Source organism: Schistocerca cancellata, chromosome 7, assembly GCF_023864275.1.
Source record: "Schistocerca cancellata isolate TAMUIC-IGC-003103 chromosome 7, iqSchCanc2.1, whole genome shotgun sequence".
Taxonomy (NCBI): domain Eukaryota; kingdom Metazoa; phylum Arthropoda; class Insecta; order Orthoptera; family Acrididae; genus Schistocerca; species Schistocerca cancellata.
In genome coordinates, this window is record NC_064632.1 from 296400056 (window position 1) to 296427661 (window position 27606).

Below are 27606 nucleotides of genomic sequence, written 5' to 3' on the forward strand. Positions count from 1 at the left end.
TGTGTCAATAAAGTTTCCCCTTCCTGGGACAATGAATTCACGGTGTTCTTATTTCAATTTCCAGGAGTGTAAATTGGCGATTCCTTGGTGCCTCAGAACATGTCCTACCAACCGATCCCTTCTTCTAGCCAAGTCTAGTCTCGTCCTCTTGAAACGCCGGAAATGCATATCCTCCTATTTCCATCTATTGTACTATAAATTTGTTTTCCTTATTTTTGTTACCTGAATATATGACATTTCTGTGTCTTTACATACTGTAATTGTTTTACTATTTGTGTATATATATATTTATGCATTTATGTCGATGTATAATTGGTTTGTTTCGTAAATATTATTTGTATTTTTACGTTGGGTCTTGCCTAGGGAAAACTGCTATCGAACGATTACATCGATAGGTCGTGTGAAGAATCAAAGTGTGTAGGATCTTTGGTGTGTTATCTCTGTCGCGTGGAGCGCGGGCAGAGAGGGAGTCTGGCTGGAGTAGCGAGGGGAGCAGGTGTGTTGTGTGAAGCTCCCGCGAGTTGCCGCGCTTTCGGTGTTTGGCAGCATGTAATCGCGCTCGACTTGCGATGATAGTTTCTGACATGGTGTCGCGGACGGGAAGCATTAGCTGGCGCACATCAAGAGCCCGTTTCGTCTGGTGACCGTGTCGAGAAGAAGGCGCGCCAACATCCAGCTTCTGCAACAGCGACGGCCGACAATGAGTGACTGTCGCCATCTCCTCGATCGACGGCTTCAAACCTTCAATCAACCAACAAGGAAGACAGGAAGCACGTAAAGTTTTAGAACTGTATGGCAGACCTCAGCTTTTCAAACTTTTAAAATTGTTGCATCACAAAATTACAGCAACTTAGCATGAACGTTTGTTGCTCATTGTCCCAATTGCATTACCAGGCAGGGTCCCTTCCTTTTCCGGAATGAACCCGAGTGTCGTTGAAATTCAAACGCCAGCATCATTCCACTTCACTACTTTAATTTCAAAGTTCAGTTAAAGTATTCATAGCTGGCTACAATATTCAGATTACACAAGCACAAATTAAAAGTGCGAGTTTTGTTACCGTATTTTAGCTTCCCTGTGACTGCACCTCAGCTTGGTACGTACAAAATTTTACTATTGTTAATTGTTCAGAATCATTTAATTCAAGTTCAAAGTTAAATCTCTTATTTCTAAATTGCGTAGATTCAAGTAGCTTTTGAAATGATTGTTGAGGTAGGCCAAGACTAACCGTATTTTACTGAATTTCGATGTGCTTCAGAAAGAAAGCTCACTATTAACTTCAGTCACTAAATTAACTTTCGATTTTCCGGTTTTATTAATTCTTTTGATAAATTAAGTCAGATTGTAGCGAAATTTATTACTTCTGACAAACTTTCAGTTTTCACACTACACTTGTCAACCTTCAGTTGCGACGCTTCTAGCGCTAATTATACACTCCTGGAAATGGAAAAAAGAACACATTGACACCGGTGTGTCAGACCCACCATACTTGCTCCGGACACTACGAGAGGGCTGTACAAGCAATGATCACACGCACGGCACAGCGGACACACCAGGAACCGCGGTGTTGGCCGTCGAATGGCGCTAGCTGCGCAGCATTTGTGCAACGCCGCCGTCAGTGTCAGCCAGTTTGCCGTGGCATACGGAGCTCCATCGCAGTCTTTAACACTGGTAGCATGCCGCGACAGCGTGGACGTGAACCGTATGTGCAGTTGACGGAGCGAGAGCGAGGGCGTATAGTGGGCATGCGGGAGGCCGGGTGGACGTACCGCCGAATTGCTCAACACGTGGGGCGTGAGGTCTCCACAGTACGTCGATGTTGTCGCCAGTGGTCGGCGGAAGGTGCACGTGCCCGTCGACCTGGGACCGGACCGCAGCGACGCACGGATGTACGCCAGGACCGTAGGATCCTATGCAGTGCCGTAGGGGACCGCACCGCCACTTCCCAGCAAATTAGGGACACTGTTGCTCCTGGGGTATCGGCGAGGACCATTCGTAACCGTCTCCATGAAGCTGGGCTACGGTCCCGCACACCGTTAGGCCGTCTTCCGCTCACGCCCCAACATCGTGCAGCCCGCCTCCAGTGGTGTCGCGACAGGCGTGAATGGAGGGACGAATGGAGACGTGTCGTCTTCAGCGATGAGAGTCGCTTCTGCCTTGGTGCCAATGATGGGCGAATGCGTGTTTGGCGCCGTGCAGGTGAGCGCCACAATCAGGACTGCATACGACCGAGGCACACATGGCCAACACACGGCATCATGGTGTGAGGAGCGATCTCCTACACTGGCCGTACACCACTGGTGATCGTCGAGGGGACACTGAATAGTGCACGGTACATCCAAACCGTCATCGAACCCATCGTTCTACCATTCCTACACCGGCAAGGGAACTTGCTGTTCCAACAGGACAATGCACGTCCGCATGTATCCCGTGCCACCCAACGTGCTCTAGAAGGTGTAAGTCAACTACCCTGGCCAGCAAGATCTCCGGATCTGTCCCCCATTGAGCATGTTTGGGACTGGATGAAGCGTCGTCTCACGCGGTCTGCACGTCCAGTACGAACGCTGGTCCAACTGAGGCGCCAGGTGGAAATGGCATGCCAAGCCGTTCCACAGGACTACATCCAGCATCTCTACGATCTTCTCCATGGGAGAATAGCAGCCTGCATTGCTGCGAAAGGTGGATATACACTGTACTAGTGCCGACATTGTGCATGCTCTGTTGCCTGTGTCAATGTGCCTGTGGTTCTGTCAGTGTGATCATGTGATGTATCTGACCCCAGGAATGTGTCAATAAAGTTTCCCCTTCCTGGGACAATGAATTCACGGTGTCCTTATTTCAATTTCCAGGAGTGTATGTGCAATAATCTTTCTTTTTCAGTTACTATAGTAATTGTCCGTAGGACTGGCGACCGTAATTTCCCCCAAATCTCAAATATCTAATTACCGCTAGTTGATTGTTAACGTAAAGGCCGCACATTTACTTTCTTTATTAACTTTACCTCTTTTTCAGAATTAATTTCCACCAGTTTCATTACCATTTTTCCTTTCATTTAGATGTAACCCTTTCCTCCCTCTTTACCGACAAATTAACCTCGGTGACGATTGCTTTTCCCAAATTTCCATTAGGTACACGCGGTTTAATTTTTCACTGTCATTAAGGTCGATAAGTGAGGTTACAATCTTCTCCCCAGTTCTGTTGAGTACCTACTCATTATTTACGTGATCTACCCATCTAATCTTCAGCATTATTCTGTAGCACCACATTTCGAAAGCTTCTATTCTCTTCTTGTCTAAACTGACACTTAAATCTACACTCGATGTTAGCAAATTTCTCTTCTTCAGAAACGCTATCCTTGAAATAGTCAGTCTACATTTTATATCCTCTCTGCTACGACCATCATCAGTTATTTTGCTACCCAAATAGCAAAACTCATCTACTTCTTTGTCCCATTTCCTCAGTATCGCCTGATTTAATTCGACTACGTTCCATTATCCTCATTTTCCTTTTGTTGATGTTCATCTTATATCCCCCTTTCAGGATAATGTGCATTCCGTTCAGCTGCTCTTCTAGGTCCTTTGCTGTCTCTAACATAAATTGAGGAGAATCAAACAGGGCAACTTTCGAATACTAAGTGTACTGCATAGCGGAGTCATCTCCACCAGCGTCTGTAAATGAGAGGCTCAAATGACCGTATGAAGAGAAGCTATGTGTGAAAGGTGCCCGCGGAAACATTATTGCACTGTGCGCTTTATCCTTCTCTGTTTGCGAACAGAGACGTTCCGAGATCAATTTCGTATTTTGCTGGATATTAGTCTAAGCGTAGCGTGTCAGAAAGTATTTTCACTTTTATCCGTTTCGGACAGTCCCCTGTGTTCCTGTAGATCCCAGTGTTTCCCGCCGTAAGCCCGCTGTTGCTCCGCAGAATACCGGAGGAAAACATCCCGTGGAGCCGCCTAGAGTCGCGCACCCCGCGCGCCCTCGCAGTTATCCTGGCTGTCACGGCTGATGAATCGCTTCTCAAACACTGCTCGCCGGCGTCTTCCTTCAAGCGATAGACCCACAGTCTGCCGGCAGCGGTCCGCCACCTAAAGGGGCACGAGCTCCGTGCTAATTGAAACTCGTTAGCTATGTACGACTGTCGCTACATGCTTTCCAGTGTAAAGCCACTGACACAGTAGATGCCTGTGTAAGCTTCCACCCCTTAATTGCTATATTTCAATGCTCATTAGCTGCCATAACTGTAAAATAATTAGACGGAGGTGGAGAACACTCCTGTACAGATAAGCAAGGGAATGGCAGGAAGATTCGATGGGTTGGTAACACTCACATGCACAAATTGCACAAGGGACATAAAGTCAACAGTGTTACGACAGCGGGTGTGTTGGACCTTCCATCGAGCTACAGACCCCCTTGAAGATGTCTCCCGCAGACGGGGACGAAACGTTAGGAATTGATCATAATGGACATGACATTTCCGGCCGTGAAAGTCTACATTTTAGAATTAGTGTTACGACAGAGATTATTCACAGTTCATGTAAGATACAGCTGTAGCTCTCGCCAGAGCAGCAGTAAAGTGTTTCGCAGCATTTAATTAACGAAATCGATGTATGAAAAAATCAGAAACAAAAGACTTCGACTTGAAGATGTACCAGTTTTTCGTTAGTGAATTGACAGTGCTCCCTGGAACCTACGGCCAGAAGAGGGGAAAGGCAGAGTTTGGCGGGACAGACGAAACACTCCATGTAACATTTTATTCGTGTTATACGTTGAAATGTTACAAATCTACATGTACACATGTAAAGGCAATACCGTGTTAATCCAGATGAAAACCACTGAAGATGCCACTGATATAAAAGACGATACGTGCCTTGAATGCAGTTAGGAATATTAGCAGTGCAGCAGGAAACAAGCGTGAATTTATAAAGCGAATTGTTTGATTATTGATCATTGCACCTTAATAATTTGTGGTACGCACATGTATTATATATAATAATTCACATGAATTATATATGAAATTTTAATCGCCGGTTAGTCGATAAAAATTTCAACAAACTTCAGTTCATATTCGCTTTTGTTACTACTTTTACAGTACTACTTCGTCTCATATATGATCGCTCTAAGCTTGTGGTTATAGCTTGATACCAGTGCCTACCAATTTTAATTGTGTATTACAGCACTGACGATGGTCACTAAGTGACTGAAAATCGATTTTGCTGACAATAAAACTACAAAATACGGCCAATGCTGATTTTCCTTCCAATAATGGAAATTTCCCCATGAAAATATTCTCCATTATCATACACACGTGGCCTTAAGACTTGAGCTGCTTTAAACCCAAACACAATTTCTTCCTTATTGACATCTTTTACTGTGAAATCTCTAACTAATATTTTTCCTTTCATCCCATTTCCACAGCTTACTTGCCATGACGATTTCAGGGAGGTTTGACCATAAATGTCAGTGAAGTTGCGAATTTGATAAATGTACCCAAATTCTGTAATATCGGTATAATCATATTCTTTGTAAGACTGCGAGACCAGAAATATTGGACAGAGTAAGTCAGAGAGTAGCAGAGCCAGTGTGTTAAACAGTCTGGCTCAGTACTTGGTTTGAAAAGGATGAAAGCTCCTGCCGTGTAGGGGAGGCAGCATTATTTACAAAAGGATTTTGTACAAATATGTTTTGAGGAAAGAAAATGAATTTATATTATTGGAAGAATATCAAAATGCCAAATGTTAAAGTAATCCAGTTTTTCATACAGGGTGACAATTATTAACTATATAAAAAAGTAAATTACTAACAAATTACGTGCGCACACTTTATTCGACATGTAAATGTCATAGCAGATATTCGCATTTATGTTATGGCATGTTCGATATGCTTAATCATCATTGGCGTTGATGTGACGCAGACGAATAGGGAAATTCTGCAGACCGGCTGAAGTGTCGCTGTCCTCCTGAATGGCTGTTTTCAGCTCGGCAGTGGTTTTGGGATTATTGCTGTCCACCTTGTCTTTAATATAACCCCACAAAAAGGAGTCGCATGTGTCCAGATCCGGAGAATATGGCGGTCGATCGAGGCCCGTGCCAGTGGCCTGTGGGTACCCCAGAGTCAGAATGCGGTCCCCGGAGTGCTCCTCCAGGACATTAAACACTCTTCTCTTTCGATGGGGTCGAGCTCCGTCTTGCATGAACCACATCTTGTCGAAATGAGGTTCACTTTCGATAATGGAGATGATATCATCTTCCAAAACCCACGTACCGGTCGGTAGTCAACGCGCCATTAAGGAACATCGCACCGATTATTCCGTGACTGGACACTGCACACCACACAGTCACTCGTTGAGTGTGAAGAGACTTCTCTATCGCGAAATCCGGATTCTCAGTCCCCCAAATGCGCCAATTTTGCTTATTAACGAACCCATCAAAATGGAAGTGGGCTTCGACGCTAAACAAACCATTCATGCGCGTACTAATTCCCATCATGTACCGTGGCCAGCTGTGCAGCTGGAACGTCCTAACGCAAACCGTTCAGAAGTTATGATGATTTTATATCATGTAGTTCAATAATCGCCAACCTGTATAATGCAACATGTGCTTTTGTCTCATAATTGAAACAAGTGACAAGGAAAGTAATTGTACACGGGAAAGTTATCATGAAATATTTTGCTAACTTGTCTAGGTGTGAGTAATTTTTTAATAGGTCCATTGTTGCCGTGACTTAATGAAGCACAGATAAACTTGGAGTCTTTGTTCTCATTTATCAGCCGTTAAGATGAGCTCCCCATTTTCATTTTCTACTTTCATGACTGTTTGCACTTTCGCATTGCACATCCGAGTTGTGTACTGAGAAGCATTTACGAAAGTTAGTAAGATACCGTCTTGCATTGCACATCACAAGTACAATTAATGAAATTTTAGTTTTGATAGTTTCATGATTATCTTAATAACAGCGCAGACTAGCGTTCCGTGTGCACAGGTACACCAACAAATTTAGTTATCGTCAAAGTTCAAGTCCACTGTAAGATACGGTGATGGTCAGAGTGATTTGTGAAAATAATAGCATATCATTTCAGAGGCTTAATACCAGTAGCAGATTTCAGTAAAATGCTATCTTGCAAAATTTCAAGCAGTTTTATCACAGAGTCAGATGCGTTAATTTTTATGTTCATTTGCTGTTTAATTACAATAACAGTTTTAATGCAGTTATTGTCTGCAAGACTAAAGATAAACATTAGCTATATTCAGGGCCAACATTTTAATCCGAGCCATTTCTTTTGCAGTCAGATAGCATACTTGACGACGGATTGCTTTGTCACAGATGAATTGTTTGATGTATTGGCTATCCTGGATTTCGCAACGTGTAGCGTGTGCTCCACATATTTCCATTCAAAATTAAATTTTCACGTGGGTCTGTGGCCCTGGAATGAGATTTAAGTGTTCAGAAATCAAAATAAGTTTTACACATTTCTGAGGTACCAACCTGGCAGCTACAAACTCGAGTCAAGAAATATAACAGAAACTTTCATCTTATTTCAATTCTAATAACACCTCAGGAGGAGGTCGTCACCAGGAGAAACAAAACTAGAGTTCTACAGGTCTGCACGTTGAATTTTAGTTCCCTTAATCGGGAAAGTAGCATAGAAAATTTAAAATGTTGATGGATAGGTTGAGGACAGATGTAGTGGGAGTTACTGAAGTTAGGTGACAAGTGAAACAGGGCTTCCAGTCAAGTGGATAGAGGGTTACAAATTCAAAATCAAACAGGGCTATTGCAGGAGTGGGTTTAACAGCGAATAATAAAATAGGAATGCGGCTAAGCTACTATGAACAGCATAGTGAACGCATTATCGTAGCCAAGATAGACACGAGGCCCACACCCACCACAGTAGTACAAGTTCATATGACAGCTAGCTCCGCAGATGATGAAGAGACTACAGAAATGTATGATGAGATAGAAGAAATTATTCAGATAGTTAAGGGAGACGAAAATTTAACTGTGATGGGGGACTGAAATTCGATAATAGGAAAAGGAAGAGAAGGACAAATAGTTGGTGAATACAGACTGCGGGAAAGGAATGAAAAAGGAAGTTGTATGGTAGAATTTTGCACAAAGCATAATTTAATCACAGCTAACACTTGATTTAATAATTGTTAATGAAGGTTTATATACGGTATGTGGAAGAGTCCTGGAGACGCGGGAAGTTTCAGATAGTTTGTGTAGACACAGATATCGGAAGCAGATTTTAAACTTCAAGATATTTACAGAGGCAGAAATCGATACTGACCGCAATGTATTGGTTACGAACTGTAGATTAAACTGGAGAAGTTACAAAATGATAGAAAATTAAGGCGATTGGATCTAGATAGGTTGAAAGAACAAGAGGCTGTTGAGAGTTTCAGTGGGAGAATTAAGCAACAGTTGACCAGAACAGGGGAAAGGAATACAATAGAAAGCAAATGGGTGGCTTTGAGAGGTGAAATGGCGAAGGCAGCAAAGACTGAAATAGGCAAAAATCCTTGGGTGACAGGATATATTGAATTTAGCTGATGAAAGCAGAAAATATAAAAATGCACCAAATGAAGCAGGCGAAACAGAGTACAATCATTTAAAAACTGAGATAGAAAGGAAGTCAAGGAATGGCTAGAGAGTAGATGTAACAATTTAGAAGCATATATCACGGGGGAAAGATAGATACTGCCTACAGGAAAATTAAAGAGGTCTTTGGAGAAAAGAGAAACAGTTGTATGAATATCAAGAGCTCAGATGGAAAAACCAGTCCTAAGCATAGAAAGGAAAGCTGAAAGGTCGAAAGAATACATGGAGGGTCTATATAAGGGAGACGTACTTGAGGATAGTATTATGGCAACGGAAGAGGACGTAGATGAGGATGAGATGGAAGATATGATACTGAGGGAAGAATTTGAAAGAGCACTGAGAGACCTAAGTCGAAACAAAGCCCCTGGAGTAGATAGCGTTCCGTCAGAACTACTGATATTAATCGCCTTGGGAGAGCCAATCACGACAAAACTCTTTCATCTGGTGTGCAAGGTGTTTGAGACAGGTTAAGTATTCTCAGACTTCGAGAAGAACGTAATAATTCCAAATCAAAGAAAGCAGTTGTTGACAGATGTGAATATTACCGAACTATCTGTTTAATAATCACTGTTGCAAAATACTAACACGAACGCTTTTCGGAACAATGGAAAACCTGTTAAAAGCTGACCTTGGGGAAGATCAGTTTGGAACCTGGAGAATTTTAGGAACAAGTGAAGCAATACTGAGCCTACGATTTACCTTAGAAGGTAGGTTAAGGAAAGACAGATCTACGTTTATAGCATTTGTAGACTTAAAGAAAGCATTTGACAATGTTGACTGGAGTACTCTGTTCGAAATTCTGAAGGTAGCAGAGGTAAAATCCATGGAGTGAAAGTCTATTTACAATCTGTACATAAATCAGACGACAGTTATTAGAGTTGAGGGGAATGAAAGGGAAGCAGTGGTAGAGAAGTAAGTGAGAGAGGGTTGTAGCGTATCACTGATGTTATTCAACCTATACACTGAGCAAGCAGTAAAGGAGTACGAATTAAAGTTCAGGTAGAAGATATTAACACTTGGAGGTTTTTCCGATGACATTGCAATTCTGTCGGGACAGTAAAGAACTTGGAAGAGCAATTAACAGCAAGATATACGATAAACATCAATAAAAATAAAACAAGGACAATGTAATGTAGTTATTAATTCAGATAATGCTGAGGTAATTAGATAGCCACACTAAAGCAATAGACGACTTTTTCCACTAAGACAGCAAAATAACTGATGACGAACGAAGTAGATAGGGTATAAAATGAGGACTGGCATTGGCAAGAAAGGCGTTTCTGAAGAAGAGAAAATTAATGATGTGGAAAAAAGATGAGTGTTAGGACGTCTTTTCTGGAAGTATTTGTATAGAGTGTAGCCATGTATGGAAGTGCAGCATGTATGATAAACAATTTAGACAAGAAGAGAGCAGAAGCTTTTGAAATCTGGTGCTACAGAAGAATGCTGAAGATTCGATGGATAGATCAGGGCCCGCATCTCGTGGTCGTGTGGTAGCGTTCTCGCTTCCCACGCCCGGGTTCCCGGGTTCGATTCCCGGCGGGGTTAGGGATTTTCTCTGCCTCGTGATGGCTGGGTGTTGTGTGATGTCCTTAGGTTAGTTAGGTTTAAGTAGTTCTAAGTTCCAGGGGACTGATGACCTAAGATGTTAAGTCCCATAGTGCTCAGAGCCATTTGAACCATTTGATAGATCAGGTAACTAATGAGAGATAACAAATCAATGGTGCAACTACAGCAAGGTATTGGTTGATGAAATACATTCTGAGACAGCATAGGATTACCAGTTTAGTATTGGAGGGAGGTGTGGAGAGAGGGGGGGGGCGGATAAAAGTCGGAGACGGAGACCAAGAGATGAATACAGTGAGCAAATTCGGAAGCCTGTAGCAGCAGTTATTCAGAGACGAAGAGGCTTGCACGAGATAGAGCAGCATGGAGAACTGCATCAGACCAATCTTCGGAACTAAAGACTACATATAACAACAACAGTAACAATTAATATTCAACATATCTCTTCTCCTCTAAGTATTCTCTGACTCCACTCGCTAAAAGTGGTAGGGCACAGGTGAGTTTAAAAAATTCAAACAGCAATTAGATCAGAACACATGTGTTGTTGTTGTGGTCTTCAGTCCTGAGACTGGTTTGACGCAGCTCTCCATGCTATTCTATCCTGTGCAAGCTTCTTCATCTCCCAGTACCTACTGCAACCTACATCCTTCTGAATCTGCTTAGTGTATTCATCTCTTGGTCTCCCCCTACGATTTTTACCCTCCACGCTGCCCTCCAATACTAAATTGGTGATCCCTTGATGCCGCAGAACATGTCCTACCAACCGATCCCTTCTTCTGGTCAAGTTGTGCCACAAACTTCTCTTCTCCCCAATCCTATTCAATACTTCCTCATTAGTTATGTGGTCTACCCATCTAATCTTCAGCATTCTTCTGTAGCACCACATTTCGAAAGCTTCTATTCTCTTCTTGTCCAAACTATTTACTGTCCATGTTTCACTTCCATACATGGCTACACTCCATACAAATACTTTCAGAAATGACTTCCTGACACTTAAATCTATACTCGATGTTAACAAATTTCTCTTCTTCAGAAACGCTTTCCTTGCCATTGCCAGTCTACATTTTATATCCTCTCTACTTCGACCATCATCAGTTATTTTGCTCCCCAAATAGCAAAACTCCTTTACTACTTTAAGTGTCTCATTTCCTAATCTAATTCCCTCAGCATCACCCGACTTAAATCGACTACAGTCCATTATCCTCGTTTTGCTTTTGTTGGTGTTCATCTTATATCCTCCTTTCAAGACATTATCCATTCCGTTCAACTGCTCTTCCAAGTCCTTTGCTGTCTCTGATATAATTACAATGTCATCGGCGAACCTCAAAGTTTTTATTTCTTCTCCATGGATTTTAATACCTACTCCGAATTTTTCTTTTGTTTCCTTTACTGCTTGCTCAATATACAGATTGAATAACATCGGGGATAGGCTACAACCCTGTCTCACTCCCTTCCCAACCACTGCTTCCCTTTCATGCCCCTCGACTCTTATAACTGCCATCTGGTTTCTGTACAAATTGTAAATAGCCTTTTGCTCCCTGTATTTTACCCCTGCCACCTTTAGAATTTGAAAGAGAGTATTCCAGTCAACATTGTCAAAAGCTTTCTCTAAGTCTAAAAATGCTAGAAATGTAGGTTTGCCTTTCCTTAATCTTTCTTCTAAGATAAGTCTTAAGGTCAGTATTGCCTCACGTGTTCCAGTATTTCTACGGAATCCAAACTCATCATCCCCAAGGTCAGCTTCTACAAGTTTTTCCATTCGTCTGTAAAGAATTCGTGTTAGTATTTTGCAGCTGTGGCTTATTAAACTGATAGTTCGGTAATTTTCACATCTGTCAACACCTGCTTTCTTTGGGATAGGAATTATTATATTCTTCTTGAAGTCTGAGGGTATTTCGCCTGTTTCATACATCTTGCTCACCAGATGGTAGAGTTTTGTCAGGACTGGCTCTCCCAAGGCTGTCAGTAGTTCTAATGGAATGTTGTCTACTCCGGGGGCCTTGTTTCGAATCAGGTCTTTCAGTGCTCTGTCAAACTCTTCACGCAGTATCGTATCTCCCATTTCATCTTCATCTACATCCTCTTTCATTTCCATAATATTGACCTCAAGTACATCGCCCTTGTATAGACCCTCTATATACTCCTTCCACCTTTCTGCTTTCCCTTCTTTGCTTAGAACTGGGTTTCCATCTGAGATATTGATATTCATACAAGTCGTTCTCTTTTCTCCAGACATCTCTCTCTTTAATTTTCCTGTAAGCAGTATCTATCTTACCCCTCGTGAGATAAGCCTCTACATCCTTACATTTGTCCTCTAGCCATCCCTGCTTAGCCATTTTGCACTTCCTGTCGATCTCATTTATGAGACGTTTGTATTCCTTTTTGCCTGCTTCATTTACTGCATTTTTATATTTTCTCCTTTCATCAATTAAATTCAATATTTCTTCTGTTACCCAAGGATTTCTACTAGCCCTCGTCTTTTTACCTACTTGATCCTCTGCTGCCTTCACTACTTCATCCCTCAAAGCTACCCATTCTTCTTCTACTGTATTTCTTTCCCCCGTTCCTGTCAATTGTTCCCTTATGCTCTCCCTGAAACTTTGTACAACCTCTGGTTCTTTCAGTTTATCCAGGTCCCATCTCCTTAAATTCCCACCTTTTTGCAGTTTCTTCAGTTTTAATCTACAGGTCATAACCAATAGATTGTGGTCAGAGTCCACATCTGCCCCTGGAAATGTCTTACAATTTAAAACCTGGTTCCTAAATCTCTGTCTTACCATTATATAATCTATCTGATATCTTTTAGTATCAGAACACATACACACCCCAAAATCCGACAAATGTAATATTTTGTTCCATATCAGTATCAAAGTGAATTTTGGAAAAGACGACGCAATTTTCTAAGTTGATTCTGAGAAAAGTTTTTGTGAGGGAACAAGATCTATATGACGCATTCCTAATTTGGAATGCGTCACCACTTTATAAAAACTTCTGTAGATAGATGCATACTGTCGTTTCAAATGACATAATTCTGGAAATCTTTTAAATTAACTTATCGAACAACCACACACACTTTTATGTGTCTAGTAAGCACTAACTTTTGGATTTTTTTTTATTAAAGTGGAATTAGTTCGAAAATTCAACAGCGTGGCAAAATGCGATGTACAAGGAACAAGAAAATTCAGTCATCGTGTCTTCTTTCCAGAAAAACTGGGATGTAGTGCAGGAAATTAACAGACTCTTGACATCATCAATCTTATAATGTTGCCAGGTACTTGAAGTATGTCTCGCAGACGATTAAATATTCTCGATATGTTGTAAATTTTAATTATTTCTGGATAAACGTAGCCACTAGCAGTTCTGTTTTCTGACTTTATCTGGAGCATATCTTTAAATGTCGAAATCACGTTTAAGACTTTCTCAGTCGCATTGTATCGGCTGATGAGATCCGTGTTCACCTCTAAGAACCAGAGTAGACGAGAGACCATGGTGTAAATATCCACCTTCACCTACAACAATAACGTTCAATAACCTGTGTATAGCAGGAACGTTGATGTCGACAGCGTTATGCGATGTGAAAGGTCGACTGCTGATTCATTAAACATCTAGACATCAAACAACGAATAGAAATTGCTACTGTGAGCTTCTGCAATGCCTGAAACGTAAAACCAAAGCGAAGAGGAGTGGCAAGCTTTCAAAATAAGCGATTTTGTTGCAGGCTCATTCCGGTCCTCGTAGAGCTGGAAAAACAATCCGATAAATCCAAAATCTTAGTTTTGTGCATCTGGGGCACACACCTCTCATCCAGAATCGAATTATAAAGCTTTATAAGTTTCAATATCATCACAACGAAGAGGAACAGCGATGAGGGAATGTCCATTTTAATTTTCTTTAATCTAGTGTTTGACCGCAGATGTATATAAATGTACTAACGATTTCGGTCTGAGGTGACCTTCTTCAGATCTGTTTTATTATGGAAAAATATGCATATGTGTGATGGAAAAATATGCATACAGATAAATTGATTATGTAAGCTGTGTAAGATAACATTGAACGAGACAGTGCTGCATACACACATGGTACTAAACATAGGCTAGATAAACATACCTGAATGTCAATACATAAAAAGGCCCTTAGAATAAAAGCAATTACGCCAACACAGCGCCGTGCGTTAAAATCATATACAGATTACAGCCAGCCTGTACAGGAATAAAAACCATGACATCCAACACGTTCAGACTTCATGAACAAATTACCGACTGAGGGTAAGAGAGGGTAACATTCAAAACTTGTCAGTTTACATATGACTAAGTCGGTGAATATCTTACCCTAAGAACTAAATTTAACAAGAAGTACACCAGACTTTTTATATCAAAAGATTGATAGTTACGAGTTTAATATTTTGAGGTAGTTTCCTTTGGGACCGAAATGGTAAGCACATTTCAGTAGTGTATGGGAAGTACATACTTTATGTTGTCAGTTTGATGATCGACGCCAACTTTCTGATCTAGCGATTAGCAGTCAACCTCAGCAGTTGCTGACCCAGCGTACCGTACTTTGGATCGGCAGCTGCTAAGGTTAACTGCTAAGGTTACAAGATAGGCTCTTCTGTAAATATAAAAAAAGTTATTGTACGCAGTAAAAATGCAGATATCTGTTGGAAGTAATCATTACAGTACATGTTACATCTCGCAGAAAATGTTGTGCTAGTATTATATGGGTCTAAAAGGTTCGAATAATTTCCACCAAAGATGGTCACACGATGACCGAACTCAATCTGCGAAATAAATGTTTTCAATATTTACTAACGATGCTGCCATTTATCCGAAATACATTGACAATAATACCGTCGTGGTGTACACTGCTCCGAATGGAGTCAGATATCTACGCGGAAATGCTAACAGGAACAAAGAGTTGCATCCTGGTCTCCATGTAGCTTCAATTTAGTAATGAGATAGACGAGTATCTGCTTAGATAAAGGATATTAGTCGCCCAGGACAAACTAGGCCCCTTGTGCACTGGAGGAGGTTCTGATGGTTCAAATGGCTCAGAGCACTATGGGACTTAACATCTGAGGCCATCAGTCCCCTAGACTTAGAACTACTTAAACCTAACCGACCTACGGACATCACACACATCCATGCCCGAAGCAGGATTCGAACCTGCGACCGTAGCAGTCCCGCTGTTCCAGACCGAAGCGACTGGAGGAGGAGGAGGAGGAGGGAGGAGATTAGTGTTTAACATCCCGTCGACATCGAGGTCATTAGCTCGGATTAGGGAAGGATTAGGAAGGAAATCGGCCATGCCCTTTTAAAGAAATCATCCCGACATTTACCGGAAGCGATTTAGGGAAATCACGGAAAACCTAAATCTGGTTGGCAGGACGCGGTTTTGGTTTTACGTTTCAGGCATTGCAGAAGTTCGCAATAGGCGTTTCTGTTCGTTGTTTGATGTGTAGGTGTTTATGAATCAGCAGTCGACCTTTCACATCGCATAACACTATCGCCATCAACGTTCCTCCTATACCTTGGCTACTGATCGTTCTTGTGTGCTAACCACTGCGCCAGTTCTCTCGGTTCTTATGTACTCCATTGATGCAAATGCGAAGTCAGTATTGTGGCATAGCCGCCTGACTGGTCACCGTGGAAGACGACTAGACGAAGTCATTATGGAACTTAACTTAAAGATACTGAGTGCATCTTGCAATCCGCCAACCTGCGAAGGGAGGGTCGGAGCAACGTCAACGCAGTGGCGCGCCGTGTGAAACGCTGGAAAGTTGAGAGTGGAATCACCTCGAGTGCCCACAATGTCATACACTGTACCATCACTGGAAGGGAAATCCAAGACGCTACAGAAAACGTGCGCATAAGGCCCAAATACAACACCAAGGACGCTCGCTTGGAAGATCTGAGAAGGTGTTTCAATGTCTGGGAAGCCCTTCTCTGGGTGATAATGTAGACGTTAAGTCCCATAGTGCTCAGAGCCATTTGATGTTAAAGCACAAGAACTGACACAAGAACGTAGAGCAATGGAGGCATCGATACCTGTCAGAAGAGGTCATTCTAAAAGAGTACCTTGCATCTGAACCGAGGCGCTGCAGAAATTAAGATGTGAAACAATAAGAGCCACGAAACTATACCAGAGTAGGATGACCCACGAAGAAAGAGTCCTAAAGTTGCTTAGATACATGTATTTAAAACAACGTTTTGAGGAAGAATTACGGAAAATGAAAATGGAACGATGGAAGTAATTCGTGGAGGCTAACTTAGAAACCAATCCCTGGGGTGTACCATACAAAATATCAAAACTAGACATAGTTGTCTCACTGGGAGAGAAAATACGATCACGACTAGTCATATACACGCTCAAAAGGAATAATGGGACGGTAACAGAAAGTTAGGAACAGTCAGCTGCCCTGGTAATGTAAACATTAATTCCTGACGATGCAGAAGAAGGCGAGACTGATTATCATCGTAGGTTACCGGAAATGTTATGGGAAGAATATAGGAACCATAAACTTGTGTACCCCTTCGCACAAGAAGAAATTCGGCAAATAATTTCAAGACTGAAAAAAAAAGTCTCCAATACCGGAAGGGATCGGCGTCGCCGTAATACAAGACCTATGTGACTGACTAGGCACGTACTTGCACGAACTGTACAACGCGTGTCTCTGGTAAGGAAGGGTCCCTGCACCATAGAAGAACGCTTAAGTCGCAATAATTAGTAAAAGGCAAGATAAAGATACAATTATACCCTAATCCTGCAGACCAATTTGTCTTCTGAATGTTCTCGGCAAGATACTGTATTTGAAAAACTATTACGGTATGCAAAAGATTACAAGATCATAGACTTCTACATGGGATGAGCCCTCTCCAGTACGAGTTTAGAAGAGGCAAGTCAAGCTGCAGACGCAATTAAAAAGGTGATTTCACTATCATCAGATACTCATTCTATGTACGCTCTAGCGATGACGGTCGATATTATTGGCGCTTTCGATCTATGGCGTCCGTCTTTCTTTGGTCGCCTTAGGGATCTGGAGTGTCCAGAAGCTCTGGAGAAATTCCTGAGATATTACTATTACGGACGAACGGTTCTTTAACATTGCCAGGAAATAAAATAACAAAAAACTGCGCGCGGAGATAATTGTGTGCTCTACAATTTGGGGATGTAGCACTGGAGCACGTATTACAGATGTTATATGACTGCGGTAACATAAGCGGACTGATATAATTTGGGGATGACGGGCTGTTCGTTGTAAGTGGTGATTCCAGAAGAATTATAGAAGACAAATGTAATGCGACGCTCCACGAACTTGAGGGCTAGTGTCGAAGTGTCAAATTGTCACTATCACAAAGTACCTCCCGCTGAAGGGAAACTAGTAAGAAACCCTAAAATAAAATTAAATAAAGTAACGATTAGGAGAAACGCAAGTACGAGTTACCTAGAGGTATTTCTCGGCGAACGCCGTAACTTTGCACATAATATGAAGGGCTTATTTCAATAGTGGTACACGTCCATTACCTCCACTTTTCTGTCTGTAATGCTTCTGAAATTAATGGTCCAAACAAACAGAAAGAAAGGTTCATTTCTAGCACAAAAAAAATGGTTCAGATGGCTCTGAGCACTATGGGACTTAACTTCTAAGGTCATCAGTCCCCTAGAACTGAGAACTACTTAAACCTAACTAACCTAAGGACATCACACACATCCATGCCCGAGGCAGGATTCGAACCTGCGACCGTAGCGGTCGCGCGGTTGCAGACTGCAGCGCCTAGAACCGCTCGGAAACCACGGCTGGCCATTTCTAACAAAAAGCCATATGCCTGAATATTTATGGTATCTCAACTGCAGATTTTTCAGAGCTTATTTAACTTTAGGACTCTGTATCTCAGAATGAACAAAACTGGACTTGTACCACTATTGAAATAAGCCCTTCATATAGAGGAAGCAGGCAGAAGGTACAAACATGATGAATAAAATTATAACCGTTGCAGATAGGCAGTTTCAGCTTCCCTTGAAAACAATCAGAGTATATCCCCAGTCCACATTAGCATCAGTGGTAGAATATGGTGCGAGCATTTGGGCTCATGGATTGCAGCTTCTGAAGCCAGCCTTAACAGTGAGAAGAGTTGAACGGGGAGTGCTACTAAGATTAATGGGTGCCTACTGCACTTCCCCGAATGATGCTTTGTTAGTAATTCTAGGAATACGCCCACTGGATTTGGAAAAAAGGAAAAGGGGAGCGTTATATTGGTTAAAGACGGGGAACTCAGACCATTTCGAGAAAGGTAATAAAAGATCGCATATTACAACTTTGGAAAAAAGAAAGGGACACTTCAGGCACGGGCAGAAGAAGATACGAATTTTTCTCTAAAACCAGGAGAGATTAAAAATAAGATTTCTTAACCCGTCGTGTGGATTGTTACTTTACTTGACTGGCCATGCCCCTCATGCTACGTATCTATAAAAAATCAAAAGACAGATGTATGATAGCTAAGCCTACGACAGTGCGGGCACACCAGAACACACATTGTGGGACTGCGCTCTCTATGAAGATGAGGCGGGTAACGGGCGTCGGATATTCGGGATGTTGGATCCCAAAGCAGCAGCATGAGCAAGTCGACCTGGCGCATCTTGGAAGGTACTGCAGCTGCAGTATCCAGGAAGACCAAGGAAGACCTCACGAGGCATTCAATCATAGGCCATCACGCTACCATCCAGGCTACACAACATACTCTGCAGATGGAGAGCAGCTAGCTGAGATTGGCGACCACCGAATGAAATAGCGTCTGAAGAATCTACACTGCATTGTTGCAAATGATCATGGAAGTGTGGACTTTAAGACGTACCAGTGATGGGTGGAATTGTTTGCTATAATAGAAGTGTTGCTGACGTGCTGCTGAATCTCTCAATAGTCGACCTTCGGAGTAAATGCACTACTTGACTCCCACCTCTGTGTCAACAAAGACTGCGTGAAACTGTCTCCATTTGTACCGGAGTAGCGACAAGTGTCAGGGGCCTGTTTGTGTATTGCTGTACTAGAGCAGAACACTGGAATTCTGAAAATCTCCACCCTCCTGGAATCTTCAAATCGTGTTCTTGTCTCTCCACAGATGTGGCACGTAGGTCGTAAGTCCGCTGTCCTTCCAGTGAAGCTTTAACGGAATTGCTAGTTGTTGGGATGTCGTAACTGAATGTTTCTATTAATATAGCACATACGTACAAGGTAGCAAAAAATTTCTGTTTACTGCTGTAGTTCATTAATGTGGGTGGAAGTTCGCTTTCTAGTATTTCTAATTAAACAGAATCTTGACGTGGGTGCACTAGAACAGAAATGTGGCAACATAATGAGAAATAATGAATAACATTTATTAAGAGAATTTTACAAAGCTTATGTTTGGTAACTGTTTGATGCGTGGCACTTGATGTCCTAAACCTAATGCAATGAACCTTACTGTTTCTTGTCAATCTTTGATACTATCACCAGCGGCCTTGCCGCAGTGGTAACACCGGTTCCCGTGAGATCACCGAAGTTAAGCGCTGTCGGGCTGGGCTAGCACTTGGATGGACGACCATCCGGTCTGCCGAGCACTGCTGGGAAGCGGGGTGCACTCAGCCCTTGTGAGGCAAACTGAGGAGCTACTTGATTGAGAAGTAGCGGCTCCGGTCTTGTAAACCGACAATCGGCCGGGAGAGCGGTGTGCTGACCACATGCCCCTCCATATACGCTTCGAGTGACGCCCGTGAGCTGAGGATGACACGACGGTCGGTCGGTACCGTTGGGCCTTCCAAGGCCTGTCCGGACGGAGTATAGTTTTTTTTATGATACTATCACTCAGACTGAAAATAATTATGCAGACTTTGATGTTCGACAGGATCTATCTTTCAGTAGCGACGACGGCTAAGTCGGAACTGTTATCTTCTGAACGGAACTGCAAGAAACGTTGGCACTCTACGTACTAGACAAACTGCCGGAACTCTCTTAGGTGTATGACTGCAGGCACTGAACTAAGCAGAGTACTAAGCACCGTCTCATCTGCCTGTCAGTGGAAGGATTTCCATTTTCACCACTACGGGGCGGAAGCAAAGTGGTCCCCAGTTGACAGCACTCTCTAGGCGGATGGCAAACCTATCGGCGGACGAATACGAGGGGGTGATGGACGTGGCTTGACAGCAGAAAGCGGTCCCGATTTGTGAGCATCATCTGCAGGCTGCGGCTCAGAACTGAGAGGTGATAGGTCTGTGTGGTGGCGGCATTTCGTAGTATTGTTGTGTACCTCTTGAGCCAGGTACATGACACTAATCAACCGGCTAAGGCTCACATTGCTACTCTAACAAAAATTTTGAAATCTGTGGTAAGTTCCTATGGGACCAAACTGCTGAGGTCATCGGTCCCTAGGCTTACACACTACTTAGTCTAACTTAAAGCAACTTACGCTAAGGACAACATACACATATCTATGACCGAGGGAGGACTCGAACCTCGGACGCGGGGAGCCACGCGAACCGTGGCAAGACGCCGAAGACCGCGCTGCTACCCCGAGCGGCCCTACTCTAACAAAAATCCAGAAATTTTCCTGGGTTCCTAACGGCAACTAATACCACTTTCTTAAGAGGAAGCCGTAAACTGATCACGAAGTTCCGTTGTAACAAATGTATGCCTATAAAAGTCACACGTGTCGTCACAGATCATCCATACACGCGGTACAGTCACATTGATGTGACCACCGCCAACGTTCGACGTCAGCGTCCTATAACCACTCACAGAAGGCTGGTGGCAGCATTTACACTGGACGGTATATAAAGAGTGTCTGTATGATGCGGAAACAGAGCGATTTATCCGACATCCAAATGGGCATGGTCATTGGCTTTCAGAACCATTTCCGAAACGGCGAATTATGTAAAATGTTTGCATGCCGCCATGGTTAAACCATGAGGGTAATCCCAAAAATAAGATCTCCTATTTTTTATAAGTACATAGACCTGTTTATTTCTACAATGGTTTACATCAATTTACAGCTTGAACATTTAGCTATTTTTCGAGACAATCACCATCTCTGTCGATGCAGTTTTGTAGACGCTGTGGCAGTTTTTGTATGCCCATGTCATACCAGCTCGCCGCCATGCTGTTTAGATAGTTATGAACCTCTTCTTTCACCTCGCCGTCGGAGCAGAATCGCTGGGACCACAATTAACGCTGACAGGTACTGTGAGACTCTGAAAAAACTCAAACGGGCAATTCAGAACCGGAGAAGGAGGAATGTTGAGCAAGGGCGTACACATTATCCATGACAACGCTCGCCCACACATCGCTCGGCAAACCGTTGCTCTCCTGCAACAGTTTCAGTGGAACATAATCACCCACCCACCATATAGTCCTGGCTTGGCGCCTAGTGACTTATCACCTGTTCCCTAGGTTAAAAGAACATTTGGCCGGAAAGCGATTCTGCTCCGACGACGAGGTGAAAGGAAAGGTTCATAACTTTCTGAACAGCATGGCGGCGAGCTGGTATGACATGGGCATACAAAAACTGCCACAGCGTCTACAAAAATGCATCGACAGAAATGGTGATTGTGTCGAAATGTAGCTAAATGTTCAAGCTGCAAACTGATGAAAACCACTGTAGAAATAAACAGGTCTGTGTATTTATAAAAAAATAGGAGACCATACATTTGGGATTACCGTTTATGACAAAATGGTGCTATCCAAAACTAGCGCCGAGGAAACTGTGTTGCACCATGGACCATATGTGACAGGCTTGAACAACGGCTGCAGAGATGCGATGGGCGAACAGATGTGCAACTGGTGGGCAGTTTACCTCCCAGATGAACCAAGGGTCTACCAACAGAGTCTCCTCAACGACCGTTCAGCGAACGTTGCTGCGTTTGGGCCTCCACAGCAGGTGCATCGTTCATACGCCTATGCTGACTGCTGTTCACCGACGACGAAGTCTGGAATTTGCACAACAGTTCCACAGCTGGTCGTCCACTTTGTGGCGACAGGTGGCCTTTCCAGATGAATCCCCTTTTATGCTCAATAGGACAGATGGCCATTGGGGTGTACGGCATGAAAGCAAACAAGGAGGGAGCGTTATGGTCTGAGGAATGTTGTCGTGCCATTCTCTTGGCCACCTCGTCATTTTGGAAGGCACTGTGGATCAATACAATATGCATCTCTCCTTGGGGACGAAGTACATCCCTATATGCAGTTTGTTTTTCCTAGGCGCTATGGCAGAGGCGGGCAGGAATCCTGCACATGTGCGGTGCACTTGCACGCGTGCAGTTAACAGGTGTTCCGCGTGCACACAGGGGCAAGCTGGCCACCCGCTTATCTCCCATCCCCACCATACCTTCTGTCCGCTCCTTCCTCTGTAATGCGTTTTGTTTCCTAGCTTGCTTTATTGAGTGAATGAATAAGGTTAGTAGGAGTGCTTGAAAGAAATCATGGTTTGAAAGAGTAGCTATTACCTACGATACGTTTTATTTAATTATGACAGGTGGAGTTTACAATACGTTTAATATCTGGAACAAAATTTCTACATACAGACAAACACAAACAGTTACGTAAATTTTCATCACTGATGTTTGCTCTTAACCGAGACTTATTAATTCAGCAAATGGTTTTCCAGCTCTCGCTACGTTAAGCGCAGTGTTATAACTTGCACATACCGTTGGGCTATTATTGTTGTCGTCCTGAAAACTTGAAAACAGTGCTCCATAAAATGTTAAATCAGTTAGATGAGAGCTATGACGAGAGAAAGTCGCAGATCTCTCGTGACAACAGCAACTACGGCAAATTCAAATGGCTCTGAGCACTATAGGACTAACTGCTGTGGTCATCAGTCCCCTAGAACTTAGAACTACTTAAACCTAACTAACCTAAGGACATCACACACATCCATGCCCGAGGCAGGATTCGAACCTGCGACCATAGCGGTCGCGCGGTTCCAGACTGTAGTGCCTATAACCGCTCGGCCACTCCAGCCGGCCAACTACGGCAGATTCATCTGGTATCGTTAGATCGCTCTTCTTAAGCTCAGTCAATTCCCCATCCGCTCAGAATCCGACAATAAATCGTACTCGGCCTTGTGAACTTTATTATAATGGCCTTCAATACTAAACTTCCGTTGACCAGCGAGAATACTGCCACATATTAAACATTTCGAATTTTCACGTTTTTGCACAAAGAAAAAATGATTCTCCCATTACTTTTTAAAAGACAGCAAATCTCCACTTCTCCGTTTCTTGAAATACAACGTTCACTACATAGTGCTCGCTTCGCATCAACGTCCGCAGCTTAGCCTGGCACTACACTGCCGCAACCTGCCGGCTGTCGCCACAGCCCCGGTCGACGCTTGCACGCGAGCAGCACACGTGCAGCGCTGTGCCCTCATGAGCCGCGTGCAACGTTTGCCCGCCCCTGCGCTTTGGCATCTACCAGCAGGACAATGCAACGTGTCTCACAGCTCGGAGTGTACGCGCGTGGTTCGAAGAATACCAGCATGAGTTTACAGTACTCATATGACCACGAAATTCCTCTGAGTTAAACCCAATCGAGAGTCTGTGGAACCAGCCTCCAATCGGGCTGTTCGTGCCATAAATTCTCAACTGAGAAACCTAGCGCAGCTGGCCACTGCATTGGAGTCTGCATAGCTCCACATCTGGTCTGTACATTCCAGAAACCACCGAATCTCTTCCTGCACGTGCCGCACCTGTCCGCTCTGCAAAAGATGGTCACATTAATGTCACTGGACGCTGTAATTCATAAATAATTCTGATAACCTATTAAACATTGTGGAAATTTACATATATTTCACCATATAAAATTATATTTTCTATCTCAGTCAGCCTGCTTTGTCCACACAGTTCCGAACTTCACCACTGTACTCCACGGCCCCCTCCTTAACGACTGTCCTTTTCAGCCCCTCAACTAAACACTGCAATTGGGCAGCGCAGATCTCTTTACTGGGCAGTCGTTTGACGGGAAGCCGATGACACAAGAAAAGAGATTCGGCTTCTTATCAGTACTTAAAAATTCTCTAAAAATTGAGCCCACACTGAAGTTTTGAACCTATCCTGATGGGACGTTCTTGAGAGATTTCACCTTTCGATTAGAAATGAAATCTGAGTTATACATTGTAACCTCCCCACTACATGTTTCTGTAAGAAATTTAGCCCAAATTTACCACGCACTCTACAAAAAACTGTACGTGTTACCAAAACTCTGCACCCACAAACTAGTATCGAACTTTAACTCGTATGCTGACCTTTGGCTAAACAGAGCCTAATTTGAACTGAACTGTTACTGGACTAAATACAACTTGTCTTCACATTAAATGCGCAATTGCAGTAAAACAATTATCTGGCCCTAATCAAAATTTCTACTTACCTCGCATCTTGACAACATACACTACTGGCCATTAAAATTTCTACACCACGAAGATGACGTGCTACAGACGCGAAATTTAACCGACAGGAAGAAGGTGCTGTGATATGCAAATGATTAGCTTTTCAGAGCATTCACACAAGGTTGGCGCCAGTGGCGACACCTACAACGTGCTGACCTGAGAAAAGTTTCCAACCGATTTCTCATACACAAACAGCAGTTGACCGGCGTTGCCTGGTGAAACGTTGTTGTGATGCCTCGTGTAAGGAGGAGAAATGCGTACCATCCCGTTTCCGACTTTGATAAAGGTCGGATTGTGGCCTATCGCGATTGCGGTTTATCGTATGGCGACATTGCTGCTCGCGTTGGCGAGATTCAATGACTGTTAGCAGAAAATTGAATCGGTGGATTCAGGAGGGTAATACGGAACGCCGTGCTGGATCCCAACGGCCTCGTATCACTAGCAGTCGAGATGACAGGCATCTTATCCGCATGGCCGTAACGGATCGTGCAGCCACGTCTCGATCCCTGAGTCAACAGATGGGAACGTTTGCAAGACAACAACCATCTGCACGATCAGTTCGACGACCTTTGCAGCAGCACTGACTATCAGCTCGGAGACCATGGCTGCGGTTACCCTTGACGCTGCATCATAGACAGGAGCGCCTGCGATGGTGTACTCAACGACGAACCTGGGTGCACGAATGGCAAAACGTCATTTTTTCGGATGAATCCATGTTCTGTTTACAGCATCGTGATGGTCGCATTCGCGTTTGGCGGTGAACGCACATTGGAAGCGTGTATTCGTCATTGCCATACTGGCGTATCACCCGGCGTGATGGTATGGGGTGCCATTGGTTAGACGTCTCGGTCACCTCTTGGTCGCATTGACGGCACTTTGAATAGTGGACGTTACATTTCAGATGTGTTACGACCCGTGGCTTTACCCTTCATTGGATCCCTGCGAAACCCTACATTTCATCAGGATAATGCACGATCGCAGAAAATGTTCAGCCCTGGCCAGCACATTCTCCAGATTTCTCACCGATTGAAATCGTCTGGTCATAACTGGCCGAGCAACTGGCTCGTCACAAAACGCCAGTCACTAATTTTCATGTACTGTGGTACCGTGTTGAAGCTGCATGGGCAGCTGTAGCTGTACACGCCATCCAAGTTCTGTTTGACTCAATGCCCAGGCGTATCAAGGCCGTTATTACGGCCGCAGGTGGTTGTTCTGGGTACTGATTTCTCAGGATCTATGCACCCAAATTGCGTGAAAATGTAATCACATGTCGCTTCTAGTATAATATATTTGTCCAATGAATACCCGTTTATCATCTGCATTTCTTCTTAGTGTTGCAATATTAATGGCCAGTAGTATAGTTGCAGATTTCTCGAAAGCACAACAGCAAAGAGCTAGTAGGTAGAGGCTAAGTTAGGTTTCTATTTCTAAATAAACAATCAAACTGTTGCATACCACATGGTGCGATGTTGTAATGCGTGGTGATAATTCTTTAGACGGTGGGATGGGGAGAGTGACTATATCTATGAAATGATATTCCAGGACAACGAGTTTAGAATGAAGTATGTATTTAAAAAGACAGAGCAAAGCTTCGCATTATCTTCACACGTAACATTGGTGTCAACAATACTATACTTAACAAAGTGAACAGTGATTTGAAAAGTGTACACAGTTAACAGAGAATTTCTATAAAAACCAAACAGCTTAATCAGAACATATCTTAATGCATGGTTGAGCGAAGTGGGCTGGTCTTTCACACAGCTCTGACAATACGTAGCTGGCCGGCCGGAGTGGCCGTGCTGTTCTAGGCGCTACAGTCTGGAGCCGAGCGACCGCTACGGTCGCAGGTTCGAATCCTGCCTCGGGCATGGATGTGTGTGATGTCCTTAGGTTAGTTAGGTTTAATTAGTTCTAAGTTCTAGGCGACTGATGACCTCAGAAGTTAAGTCGCATAGTGCTCAGAGCCATTATTCAAAACTTGTATCCCTTTCGCCTTCTAGTGTAAACAGCACATTTATCCCTACTGTCATTTACAATAAATCTTTCTTCATCCAACAGATACAATCAGATGTTAAAATAGCACTACTGAATATGTCCGTGACCTACCACACTTCAACTATGAATGTATCAGACAGTGCAAACGCAATGAGCAAAGACTGTTTAAGAGTAACATAACTTGCTCTGTCTGTCTGAGGTGGACATCGAGAACTTACAGAAATGAAAATCACATGTGCACCTTAAAATTTTACTAATAAAAAATAATCGATTTTGTGAGCTTTGGCGTGATGGTCAGAGGTTAGCCCCTCCATTTTTCATCACGTCAGGCAATCAGATTACAAGACTGTTAAAACGGTGCAATTTCTCACAAAACGTATACTCGTGGTACCATCTGTTGTCTGTTCCTCGCTCCACTTTCTGACGTCACACATTAGCTAATGCATGTCAACTTCGTTGTAAGTGGGGAAAAAATCTTACAGCTCCCACAGTCGAAAATATTACACTCTCCTTGCGCTGTCCAGTCATTTCTCCGAGTGACAATCTGCTGATAATTTGAGTGTTTAAACTTCATCTTTTTTAAAAGGAGCTCCCGCCTCTCTCACCCGACTATGAACGGAAATTACGTGTAACTAGTACCCGTCTCGATCTAAGCTCGGCTTATGCGCGCGCACGCAGAAGCCCGAAACTAATGACTTTGCCCTGAAATTCAGCCCCAAAGTTACAATAATGACCGGATAATGCTAATCTGTATAGAAGTTAGTTTGATAGGATTCCCAGTTAGTCACAGAGGCGCGACGGAAATGGGGAAAAAGTCTTCTTTAAGAAGGGACTGTACAGAAAATATCTCATATTGGTACACAGAACCAGCTAGACACATGAATGTGCGACAGAGTCACTGGAAACTGTTCCGATACAAAGTACTGAACGATGCCTCGAAGTGACCCAAATTAGTAACTGAAAAAGTGCATGAGTGTGATCTTGTCATGCTGCCGTAGATTATCTCCAGCTCATATCAATAACTTCGCTGGCGACACT

At 43.2% G+C, this 27606-nt stretch overlaps 1 protein-coding gene and 1 pseudogene across 1 annotated transcript in view; both read left to right on the forward strand.

Annotated features, from left to right (window-relative positions):
• Positions 1–27606, forward strand: part of LOC126092739 (uncharacterized) — a 131064-nt gene that overhangs the window by 99030 nt on the left and 4428 nt on the right. The window lies entirely within an intron of this gene.
• Positions 19648–19765, forward strand: LOC126093801 (5S ribosomal RNA; annotated as a pseudogene).